Source organism: Lagopus muta, chromosome 2, assembly GCF_023343835.1.
Source record: "Lagopus muta isolate bLagMut1 chromosome 2, bLagMut1 primary, whole genome shotgun sequence".
NCBI lineage: Eukaryota > Metazoa > Chordata > Aves > Galliformes > Phasianidae > Lagopus > Lagopus muta.
Window position 1 is genome coordinate 84918166 of NC_064434.1, and position 12022 is coordinate 84930187.

General features: G+C 37.7%; 1 protein-coding gene across 7 annotated transcripts in view; it reads right to left on the reverse strand.

Annotated features, from left to right (window-relative positions):
• The window catches only part of PPM1B (protein phosphatase, Mg2+/Mn2+ dependent 1B), a 53656-nt gene that overhangs the window by 27257 nt on the left and 14377 nt on the right, over positions 1–12022 (reverse strand). For 4 of the 7 annotated variants that reach the window (XM_048937844.1, XM_048937845.1, XM_048937838.1 and 1 more), the window contains exon 2: positions 2439–2583. The gene's annotated coding sequence lies outside the window, so the exon portion shown is untranslated. Of the gene's footprint in view, positions 1–2438; positions 2584–4523; positions 4670–9404; positions 9503–11696; positions 11810–12022 lie in introns of those variants that run through there. The other 3 variants (XM_048937842.1, XM_048937839.1, XM_048937841.1) reach the window with 3 other exon arrangements.

Genomic DNA, 12022 nt, shown 5'->3' on the forward strand with positions numbered 1-12022 from the left:
CATGTCCTTGGTCTTAGTTTTCTAGGTAACAATTTCAGACGTTATCAAGTAGCCATCTAAATATTATGAAGGCTGGGAAACTCAACTGCCATCTGGAAAACTCCACCTTTATATGAGTTACATATTAACTATATGAGAGGCAGTGTGTAAGATGCAAATACCCAGGCTGGTTCACCAGGTATTGCAATATCAGGCCCAGGCAAGTGCAAAATAAACTCACTATTGCTTCTACCACTCCAGGGGAACATCAGAGGCTCAAGTCTGAAAGCCACGATAGCCCTCGTGCAAACCAGTACCCATGTCCTCGTGCCACCCTGATGTAGGAGTTTAGTGCATGGGCACTTGAATGAAATGATTAAATCAGATATGACCAATTTAAGCTTTTCAACCCTTGAGTCACTTCTTGCCCTTGATAGGAACTGCAACAAGCTGTGGTATTGTCATACCACCCAGTAGACTGCTCTTTACCTCTTTAAGATCATACTATGGTAGGTTTGCTAAGTCTTGTATCTCACATTTACTGAAATTGCTCTTGTTTGCCTACACTGGGTCACACTTCCTGTAGATGATTTAAAGCAAAGGTAGATGCAGAGCTCTTGGATACTAGAAGGCACTGACCTAGTACAGAAGTGATCCCTCCCTAAAGAAAGTTTAGGTACTTCTACACAGTCTTTATGTTGTTGCTTCTCTAAGTTCAGAGGTCCAGCTATTTTATGAGTTTAATTAAACTTTGCATCTTCTCAAAATACCACCAGACAGGTTTTTATTAAAGAAATAGCATGTAAAATTTCAAAGAAAGAGAGCAACCTACAGCTAATATACAATGGGTATCAAAATAGAAGCAATCATTTTACTCATTAGCACACAGGAATGTCACTAAAAATGAGTTCTCCCTTATCCCAAATTTATACTCTCAATATAACTTACTGAACAAGCACAGAAAGAGATGAGAGAAGAAAGGCTTCAGATGTATTTATATGAGAATAAGGTAGAAATGAATACCTAACTCACAATCAAATAATTGTTCCTAACCAGGTCTGAAAGGACCAGGGTGATTGTTCTGCAGCATGTAAACAGAACCACAGTAAAAAAAAAAAAGTTATATATATACTTTTAAATTTAGTTGAGGAGTGACTTGTTGATTCACACACATAGATCCAAGGAATACACATCCAACCCAACAAAAATATAGTCTATGACATAAGAAGAGTTGTGCCTTTTCTAAATCTGTTACATCACTGTGAATACAAACACTGAATTGAAACATAACAAAAACAAGCAAAAATCGAAGCATATTCAAAACATAAAACAGTTGAACCTTTCTTTCATTAGAGAAGCAGAACTATTAGCACAATCTCCTTAGCACAAACTCATCACCGATATCTGCATCACACAACTTTTGAGTATAACACGTGAGACTGCCTGAAATCAATATTCCACCACTACAGCGGTCCTGCCAATACAATCTAAGGCACACAACTTTAAGGCAAATGACTTATCCTGTCAGAGACATTGAAATGTGAAATCAAGACCAAAAGGTTTTAATTTCATCATAATTCTACAGATTCAGCATATGTAATCAAGCAATTTAATGGACAGTCTTGAAAACAGGTACTCCCTGTTTAAAGGGGGAATTAAATTATTCAGAAAAAAACAAAGTGTGAAGTTTGAAATTTTTTGTGGGGTTTTTTTTTAATGTTTAATTAACACAGTTCTGTAGCATTTCATTTACCATTTCTTAAAAGAAATCAAAATAAAATAACACAAATTTTTAGTTCCCCACCTACAGATTGAAAAGATAGTAACAAGAGTTATTGCCACCACTTTTCTGTCTGTCAGATAAAGTCAGGATAGAAAATCAGAAACCAAAACATTTTCACTGAGCTGGAAGATGACAACAACCTTTCCCCTTGAAACAAGTCACTCAGAAATAGAAGCTACAGTGGGCTTGTAACAACAATTTAGAAATTTTCCCTAACTGATTAAAAAGGGTAACTTAAGCAGTAGTGCTACTGTTAGCTGATTTAGGGGAATATGAACCTCGAGGGGAAGAAAAGCCACACAGGCAGTAAGCTGATTTAAGCTCATCGTGGCGAAACACTTCATGACTTTGACTTCCATTAGACACTTTTGTGTGAGAAAACACCTCTCTCAAATTCTGGGACAGCATACATTTGGATGCTGATAAACTACATTTTTTTTTACCATTTTCATTTACTAACTGTAAATTGTACAAGACTAGAGAGGGTATTTTCTTCCTATTTAAAATAAGACTAAGCAAATCTCAAATGCAATTAAGGATGAAAAAACACATTCTTTTATCCAATCTGTTCCCAAATTTATGGGAAAGTCTTAGTCAATTAAAAGTTGCAAATTAAAACACAGTCCAAGTAATTATACTGTTCCACAAATTTCTAAGAGGCAGAATTTGTTCTTACCTGTAATCACAACCTTGTCAAGGTTCTAGTTCAGTGTTGAAAGAATTAGTTTACATTCCTGCTGGCAAGGAGCACATAACAGAATGACTTGCACAACCTTGAGATAACAGTATGGGACACAACATCTGCTTTATTTTGGTATTTCCTAGAAAGAAACAAAGGAAGTAGTTAGCCACTCCAGATGGTACACAACAGATTTGTACATGAATTTAGGAAAAAGCAGTATTCCTGAAAAACAGAAGAGCTTGTACTAAAGCTACGTCTGGCTGTCATAAGATCTTTCAGTGCACTCTAAACAGCATATTAAGGATTCATATCAACAACAAAAAAATAAAATCAAATTTTTCCTCTCCATTTTCCTTCACCAGCACAAGCTACCACTTTAAAAGTCATCTAGCCTACTACCTGACATCCAAGTCCCTAAATTCAGTTACTGAAGGAACAGCTTTTGAATATCTGCTAACACAACTGCTATTTACTTAATTTTATTCACCTGCTTAAATGGCCAAGTAGACAGTTTGACAAAAGTGAAATCCATCAAGTATAGCACATCTTATTTGCCAACTATGATTGCTTAGATGTACAAATGCACAGTAGTTTCACAGCCGAAGCTTATTGCTTTTCTTTCAAAGTATTACATCTCCTCTGAAGAAATAATAATGATACATCTTAAAAGTAGTTTCAATAAAACTGATCATAAATTAAACTTGAAACACAAAACTAACAGATAACCAACAGTTCAGATGTACACGCACCTCAGCATCTAATCCATCATTTTCAATAGGATGCAAATGCCCACGTTCCTTTCAGGATCAGAGACTACATATTTACTCTTACAAACCACCCATCTTAGAGAAGTTTCTGTGACAGTACATTGGTAGAAGGAACTACTGCAGGAACAAATCTGGCTAACAGCCAGTTTTGTTGGGGGAATGAGGGAAAGGCAAGTTTTATGGTAACACTGATGATTATGAACTGATTACAGCTCTGCTGAGCTGAATGAGGCATAAAAGGGACACACTGGAGGCTTTGACTTTAAGGACACTGACTGACAAATGGAGCTATGACAACATTTCATTATGGTTTGCTCCTTCGAAACAGCAACTACTGTTTTTCAGCCATCCAAAGTGCTTGTTTTCTTGATACTCAAAAGAAAGAAGATGCACAAAAGGAATACTTTGCTACTGTTGGAAGAACCGTAAGGTTTCAGCTAGTTCAATGCACGTAATGTCACACTGCTGCAAGCCCTATTTTCCCCAGCATTCTTTCTCTAGGCACCACAACAGGATGGATGGTTCAATGAATCAAACTAAGCCAGAAAATGTCAATTATTTTCTGCCAGTTTAGTTCTCTAAACCATCTCAGAAAATGCATTTCAGGCAAGTGCCAGTGCCAGAAATGCAGAGCCAGCAGCTGCTGCCTATGCAGATTTGTTCTGAGTACTGTGAAACTATGACTTAAACAGCATCCACTAAATCGTTAATGAACTTTGAAGAAATGTTTTGAAAGAACTAAACACCAAATATTCTAAATTGCTGCACTGGATCATGCTGCAAAAGTCTTCACCTCATAACTTACAAAATTCACCAGCAAAGAAAAGTTGTTACAGTACCTGAGGACTTCAGAATAAAATACAAACAACAACAAAACCACCAGCAGGACAAAGCCTCAAAAGGCACATATTCATAAAGTTGCGAGAAACAGTGTAACTCTCTCTCCTTAAGAACACCAGGCACTGAGGCGCCATCACCAAACACACAGCCACAAGGCAGCTCCCTTCACACAGCGTCCCATCTCCAGAAGCTCTCCTTAACCAGGAGGCTACGGGACGCTTACGTGATGAAGTGCTTGGCAATCTCAGTCCTTCTAATGCTGCTCCAGTCGCCTCTGGAACGGGCTGACTCACAGAAGCAGATGGAAATACAAGCTCTATGCTTCCCAGAAGCAAAAGGCTTCACTCCTCCCAATACTACTCTAAGAGCACGCAAGAACATTCATTAGACAAGGGTGACGTCTAGCCTCGAGACAGACTGCTTACATTATGACGGATTCCAAGAGAGCCATTTTGAGCTAAGAGTATCTTACTCCTGAATATGCTTCATTTCACCACGTTTTAGAGTTTTCTTCAGAAGAAAGCAACAGCCAAATGCATCACAAGTAAATCAAAGAATCACAGAATAACCCAAGTTGGAAGGGACCACAAGGATCATCAAGTCCAACTCCTGTCACTGCTGAAAAATTAAAACCAACATTCAACAACAAGCATGTTAAAAAATTCTGTAGGCAAGAACCCTGACAAATGTGAAGATCCCTACCACTATACAGAAGAATAGGCATCACATCAGTCTTTCTGATAACTAAATATATATTAACTAAACTTGGTAGCAACGTACTGATGAACCTCAAGCTGAATCCTAGCACTACAAGAAGCAAAAACCACTGCATCATCCACGTCATTTGCAAATTTCAAGACTCTGGTCAAAGAAGCATCAGAAATACATTTTTTATTCTGTTTAACAACCAGCAACAACTCTGACCCTTTAACAACAATCACATTACTGCTGCTTTAAAATAAACCAGCCAACCTACTCTCTCACCAGCAATAAAAACAAAGTGAAATCTCACGGGTCATATCTGACCTTATGGTATCAAATACTTCCACTGCTGATATCAACCCTCCCAGCTGTGGGTCATGAAGAAGTTAGTAAAAGGTATTACAGAAGTTCAAGATGCCAGGGGGAGAAGGAAAAGAGCAATACTGAAAGCTCAGTGCAGATTTGCCAGTATCCTGCAACTTCTTAATAGCATGTTGTGAACATACAGTAAGTGTAAAATACTCCACCCCCCTCTTCATATAGGTATTAGGCTACCTGATTTTACAGTACAATAAAGACATATGCCAAGGGAGTGAACTAGTTGTGCAAGTTCACACAGTATTTCCTTGTTAACCTACAAACAAAAGCCAGGAGCAGGAGTTAACGTCTGCATTATCACTTGAGGCAAGGTACAACTTTCAACCTATAGAGGAAACTGCTCATACTCGATAATAAGAGAATGATGAATTTTCTCTGCATTTGCTGAGTGACTCCTGGTTCTACACAACAACATTGTGAATCAAAGCTGAGCAAAAACTTGAACTGTTTTATTAACGCATTAAGCAACTTAAGTGATTTACGCAATTAAAACTAATATGCAGGTTTTGCAAAAAAGTACAGCATTATCTTTTCAATGCATTTTAAAAGTAAAGTTCCAGGGTTGTTGGGTTTTTTTGTTTTGTTTTTTAAACAGTGCAGAAGTCTTGAAATAAATTTGCTCAAGGTTCTGGTGACTTTTTAGGCCAGCAGTTTGAAGTTGGCTGTTCAAAATTTAATTGCAAGTTAATCATTTGAACCACTCAAGTCTGAATTCACAGTGAGAACAACACACAATTAGCACAAGATTTTACACTGGTCAAAAGCTCAGCAAGGCTCAGTACTGCTCAGTGTTCTAGCTAGGCCCACTCTTACGTTTTACTTCAGTGAGCTCATTTACAGCATCAGAAACCTACACCGCTTTTGATTCACAGAAGATAGTTATAAAAGCTATTTTGAATGTTTTTCTGCAAATCTCTGATTCATATTTATATGCCAAGACTTTCATTCCTAAATTCTCTAATTGTCTTCTGGGAAAGTTTTACATCACTAAATTCACATTATGGCTCCAAAGATTTCTCAGCAACAGTGGCAGTTTAAGTAATATTACTTATCTCTGTTTCCATGTTAATCCCTGTTGCTCAGCCACAGAGTTGGTTATGCTTCTATAAGGCAATGCCTGAAGCAGACTGTTCATCTAGTCAACGTGTAAATCAGACTCTGCTGAATGATACAAGCAGAAGAACAAACACTGAAAGTCATCCTTGCTAAAACTGGGAACTTGAGTACACAACCTACACTTTGGAACAGCTTTTCAAACACCCAGTTTTGGAAACACTCAGGGAAAAGGTCATCTACCACACTTCAGTAAAAGTACTGGCGTATAAAAAGCCTTCATTGTCAAGTATTTTATATTTATCAGATTAAAGAAAACAGATGATCTAAACGTCAACACATTTATTGGGGTTTCTAGGACATTCAAGAGAAGAGTTTACAGGAGTCTTTGTAGGTGTTATATCCTGCATTACAGATACAGTGCAAGTTCTAGATACGCACTATGTTACCCATTGCAATTCAGAAGTAACAGACAGAAAACATGTTCACACTGTCTCAATGTGAAGTTGAATCTATTTACTTACAATTGTAAAGGCAATTGCAAAAACGTCTGCAAACATCCAACTTCCTGATGGGGATTCCAAGCCCCGGCTCAGGCACAGCAATTTGCACAGGCAGAGCTAAGAATCATGTTTACCCTTAGCAAAGCGTCAGCCTTTTGAACACATTGCTATGGTGTATCCCCACGAGGCAAATTTATTACCATCTTGCTAGTTAGGTTGATAGGCAGTAATGAGTCAGTTTGAAGCTATCCATCTATTTGTTGCTTCCGCAAGCATCTGGCCTTCAGATCAATGTTTAAAAAATACAGTCACTGCAGGTGGATTACTGCAAGTTTGTAAACATGCACCTGCTTCAAATAAGTAGAAATCACAGCCTGAGCACTGGACAAACATTCAGAGAGCAGGCGCCACACATGTCATCTGAGAGCATTACTAAGCACATCTATCCATTTAAAAGTCCTCTGGGCCCTAAACCACTCCTCACTTTGTGCAAAAGTGGAATGTCACACCCATTGTAGCTACTACAGCAATATAACAAGAACATCCAGAGTTTGTGATACATTCCCCCCAGCACAAAAGCAAGCTGTAAGTAAACTACAGCATTATTTAAATTCTGAAATAAACTTGGGAATAAAAACTGTTGATTATGAAACAGAAACAGCTTGGCCCTTTTTTGCTAAGCCATTCAAGAAAATATCTTAAGGCCATAAAGAATCCTCACAGAAGCAATTTTCAGAAAAAAAAAATAATCAGAGAAGGCAACAATTTTCAGCTCAGTTGATTCTATATCAAATACATGCATTTAGATAATAAAGAAATCGCACTGTTACAAGCTTCAAAATATGGTAGGATCAAGAGGTATGGAAACTTGACATAACTGTCTTGTCTTATTGCTAGGATTCGAAAGGTGACTTGAGCTGCAAAGCATGAAGGCACTCTAGCTGTAAGATGTAGTCAGCAAGCCTGACAGTTTTCAAAGGATTAATAACATTTCACAGGAAATGCTCACCAAGTGGAAGAACAGATACTCTGCAGACAACTATAGTGATTAATTCATCAATGAACAGTCTTCAGCTATTTTTAAGCCAGAAAACAGCTAGAGTGAGAAAGATCTGGAGTGAAATCTGGCTACTATAACCATCGCAGTAATAGTGAGCTAGTTATCTGCAACGCCACAGCTTACGTTCCTGCTGCACCTCACAGCAAAAGTTAAAACTCTGCTTTTACAACACATCTTTCTGTTCATATCCTATATTTTGCACAGATATCCTGCAAAGGATACTCAGAGGCACAACAGCATCCCATTTGGTTGCTGGGGAATTAAGCCATCACAATTATAATCTTGACAGCAAATCCTGTTTTTTCCCCACCTTATACGTATAATACGCACAGCCTTAACTGGCGCTACAAGTACACCTATACTTAGGAGAACTTCAAAAGTAGAGTGAGAAATGACCAAGAAGACTGGAATATAACAGTCCTTCAGTTAGCACCACATAAAGAAAACACAGCAAAAAGTCACTTGTGTTGATGTGATTGGCAATGAGAGAAATAAATGTATCAGATTCACGAGGGACCTTGAGTGGCTTTTTTCTTAAATATAAACAATACTGTTGGTTAGGGGGAGGACTTCCCTCTACAAGAGTGCAAGTGATGCCCTTACTCTGCCCTCATCTTCTGAGGGTATTCCTTCACATACATGTGAACTAGGGCTGAGCCATCAGAGCAGGTAAGAAATAGCCTGAATGCTGCTGATGTTCCTGTTACAAGAGGAACACATTCTCTGCCACAGTATTTAACCATCTGAATCTATTTGTGGCTTTCTTCATCCCATTACCGATTCTAGGTTTATGTACAAAAGGATTTAAATGCAAAGGTCATCCAACACCATAATAAAACCACCAAAACATTCAAATCAGTAGCATACATCATTATATTAACATTTACTACGCAATACACAATTCAGTAGTTACTGCAAAGCAGAAAACTTGGACAGAGCATTCAAATACCTGTTCCATCAACTAAAAGCCCACCTGCACGTATTAATCTTTCAAAGGTAGTAAAATCAAATTCAATACTTTAATATAGAAACCAAAGCCCTCAAGTAGGAATCAAAAATAGTTATTTTTGCATTGCAATCACAGTTTTAGAGCCTCATGCCTTCTTTCCCCCATCTGACTCTTCCACACCAAGAAATTTTTAATGTCAATTAACAAAACTATTTCATTAACACTACTGCATTAGTGTAAGCGACAAAGCACTTAGAAATGTAAAGACTACTTAAACATCTCAGATGGTTTTTCTGCCTAGAAAGATGCTACGCTCTCTCTTCACTAAAACAGATTAAGCACTTTGCTAATTTAACCCATTTAAATGGATCATTTCAAATGAGGAACATCTCAAAGCATTTTTAAGAAGTCAGTTATAATCAGATACTTAAGAGAAGCAGCTGACTCTACAAGATATGCTGTTCTGCAGCATGATCACTACACTTGTAATCACAGCATATATCCTACTCGATCCACAGTATGTGTTAGGTTTTAGATCACAGATGGCTTGTCTGTGACAGAAACACAGTACTGCTCCCTGCATTTCTATATCATGCTCTACTTTTTTTTTTTTTTTTTAACATATTAAAGAAGCTTTCTAAGAAAAAAAATAGAAGACTACAAAATCACTATCTCTAGGATCTGCAGAGTGTAGCAAATTTCCATTACCTTTTTTTCTGGCAGCAGTCTCCAATATCGTTGCCTGGACACATGGAATCTTTTTCAGGTGTCTGCACTGAGGCTATCTGAACTGCTTGACTTGTCATCTAAACAGAGGAGTACTTGGCAAGAAGCAGCCATTTGGCAACTCACAAGTTTAAATACTCAAATTGCTTTGTCCAATTACTACTGCAACTTCAGTTCAACAATAAAAAATCAGCTTGACTGGCTTTTAATCAATACAGCTTAAATACTTCAAATTTACAAAATATTCAAATGCTGAAGTTTCAGATATATCTATTGAGACAACAACTGTTTTAATTTCGCCACTATTTAAGTACTACAAGACATGTTGAAATATACCTGCAAAAATTCAAAGGGCAATTTTAGCAATAAGAATGTTAAACCTACCATGCAAAAAGACCATGCCAGTTAAAAAAAAATAATAATAAATCAGTACTAGAGATGGTGCTCAAGGGCTTACAAGCAGTCAGTGCAGTTGTAATAGGTCTACATAGACACGACAGGAAAAAAGATTTTGAGAAGCAAGCATGTTAATAATTCAATGCTTATTTTATGCTATTCATCAGGTCAGACAACAGTTGCAGTCAGTTCTGGATAACAGATTAAGACACCATCTCCAGTTCTACAGAAGATTACTGCTCCTACACACTGCTGGCTGCAAGACACTCCCCTACAGAATGTGAATGGCAATGGGCACATCATCTTCACACCATGATGCCTAAGAACACATTAACTGCAGAAAGGGTGAAGACACCCTACGTTGTCATTCTGTATATACATGCAACATTTCAAGCTGTCTTAAACCGATATAACTTGAAACTTTCAACGCTCACATCTCAGTCTTATTATTTTAAAATACGTGAAGCTTAAACTGTATGTATGTTCTACTTGGTTTAGTCCAGACAACTACACCTAGTATCTATAAAAGTATATTAAAAAAATAAGCAGAGTTCACAATGGGATACTCTTAAGTACTCAAGCCTTCGCAGAATGATGACAAAGACTTTGATGAATTTAGCAGTTTAAAAGCTAAGCAAACGAGCTTGGGGATTATGCAGGTACTTCCGTAAAAATTATTAGAAAAAAAATACACAACCATAAAGGCACAACAAATTAAAAACAGTAATGTGAATTGAAGTCTACTGATGATCTGAGCCTTCTAGTAAGTGATGAATTCAGCACATTAGGCGCCAGTGTCAGTAGACTCCCACAATCCCACAAGGGCTAGCACCAGGCAACCAGCTGCCTACACTGCATTTGCACTGCAACTTGCACTTTACAGTCCTCAAAACACCTCCTATGTCCTTCTGACTCCACATGAAATTCTCCACCATCTGTTTTATGGCTGGATACTTTGCCCTTGTATTCCCCTGCTCACACAACCTGCTGTCTGCAAGGGATACCAATGTGTTTCCATTTTTCTGAAGCGTTTATTCAGCTTCTCCTTTGGAAAACAGAGTATATGATCTATAATAGATTAATAGTGTAGCCCACCAATATGCTCCCTGAGTCTGGGGAATCAAGGGGAACTGCAAGCTGTGCTGTGGATTTCATCACCCAAAAGCAAGTTAGACTCTTCACACTTCCCTTGGAGGCTGGGAATGATACAATCATTTTATTCAGTATTTTGTTCATCTGCAAATGATAGCTGAAGGCAACAGCATCACTGCTACATAATTCTAATGACTCCTACCACTTGATTAGTGCCCAAATTTGCAGAGAGATGACAACTGCACAGGCGCTTGAAGCAATGGCTTTACTGAAAGAAACACATCCACCCTGTCCTTTTAAACCCATCCTACTCTCTGATTCCCCAACTATTCCCTGATACTTTGAAATAGACCAGGCATGGTACTCCAACTGTAACTACATTCAAGAGAAATTCCAACTAGATGAGCATGGGACTATAAAGTAAACCAAATATAGTTACTGATGCCATTTATTAAGACATTTCATTTTGTATCATGCAAATTAGTATATCAGTTTTACAAGCATGAACATGTATGCTACTCAAAAGATACAGTAAACATTAGTTACAAGTACCAACTTGGTTAACTGTTTTAATGAAAGAATGCAGACACAGCTAGATTATATGCACCTGATCACAGCACACATCCAAAGAATTATGCAGCATTTAATACATAATAAATATTCATAATATGCTTCAGGCTAAGTACAACGCACAAGAAAGCTGATAAATGAGAAGTAGTTCCATTTCACAAGCTTTGATATTCATGCTTTTTGCCACCTGGTCATGGGCAATTTTGAAAATCTTACCTTGAACGCAGTGCAAAAATCAAATTTCTTCCAGATCTTTGTGCTTCTGATAAAGATTCAGTTTAGAGACTCTTCCTTGTATGTTAGAGGGTGAATAAAGCAGAAGAGCCTGTAAGTCTGAAAGTAGGAAGATGGAATAATTGACCAATTTCTTTCCTAGTTCAACACATGATTCAATAAAATCCATAGCTCAAGAGCTGCTTTATAACAAGTTTTTGACTGGAATCAAGAGAAACACATGAACAGCTGGAAGCGGTCCAGTTAGCCAAGAAGATCGCACTTGTTCGGGGTAATGCAGCAAAAGATTACAGGAGTGCCTTTCATTT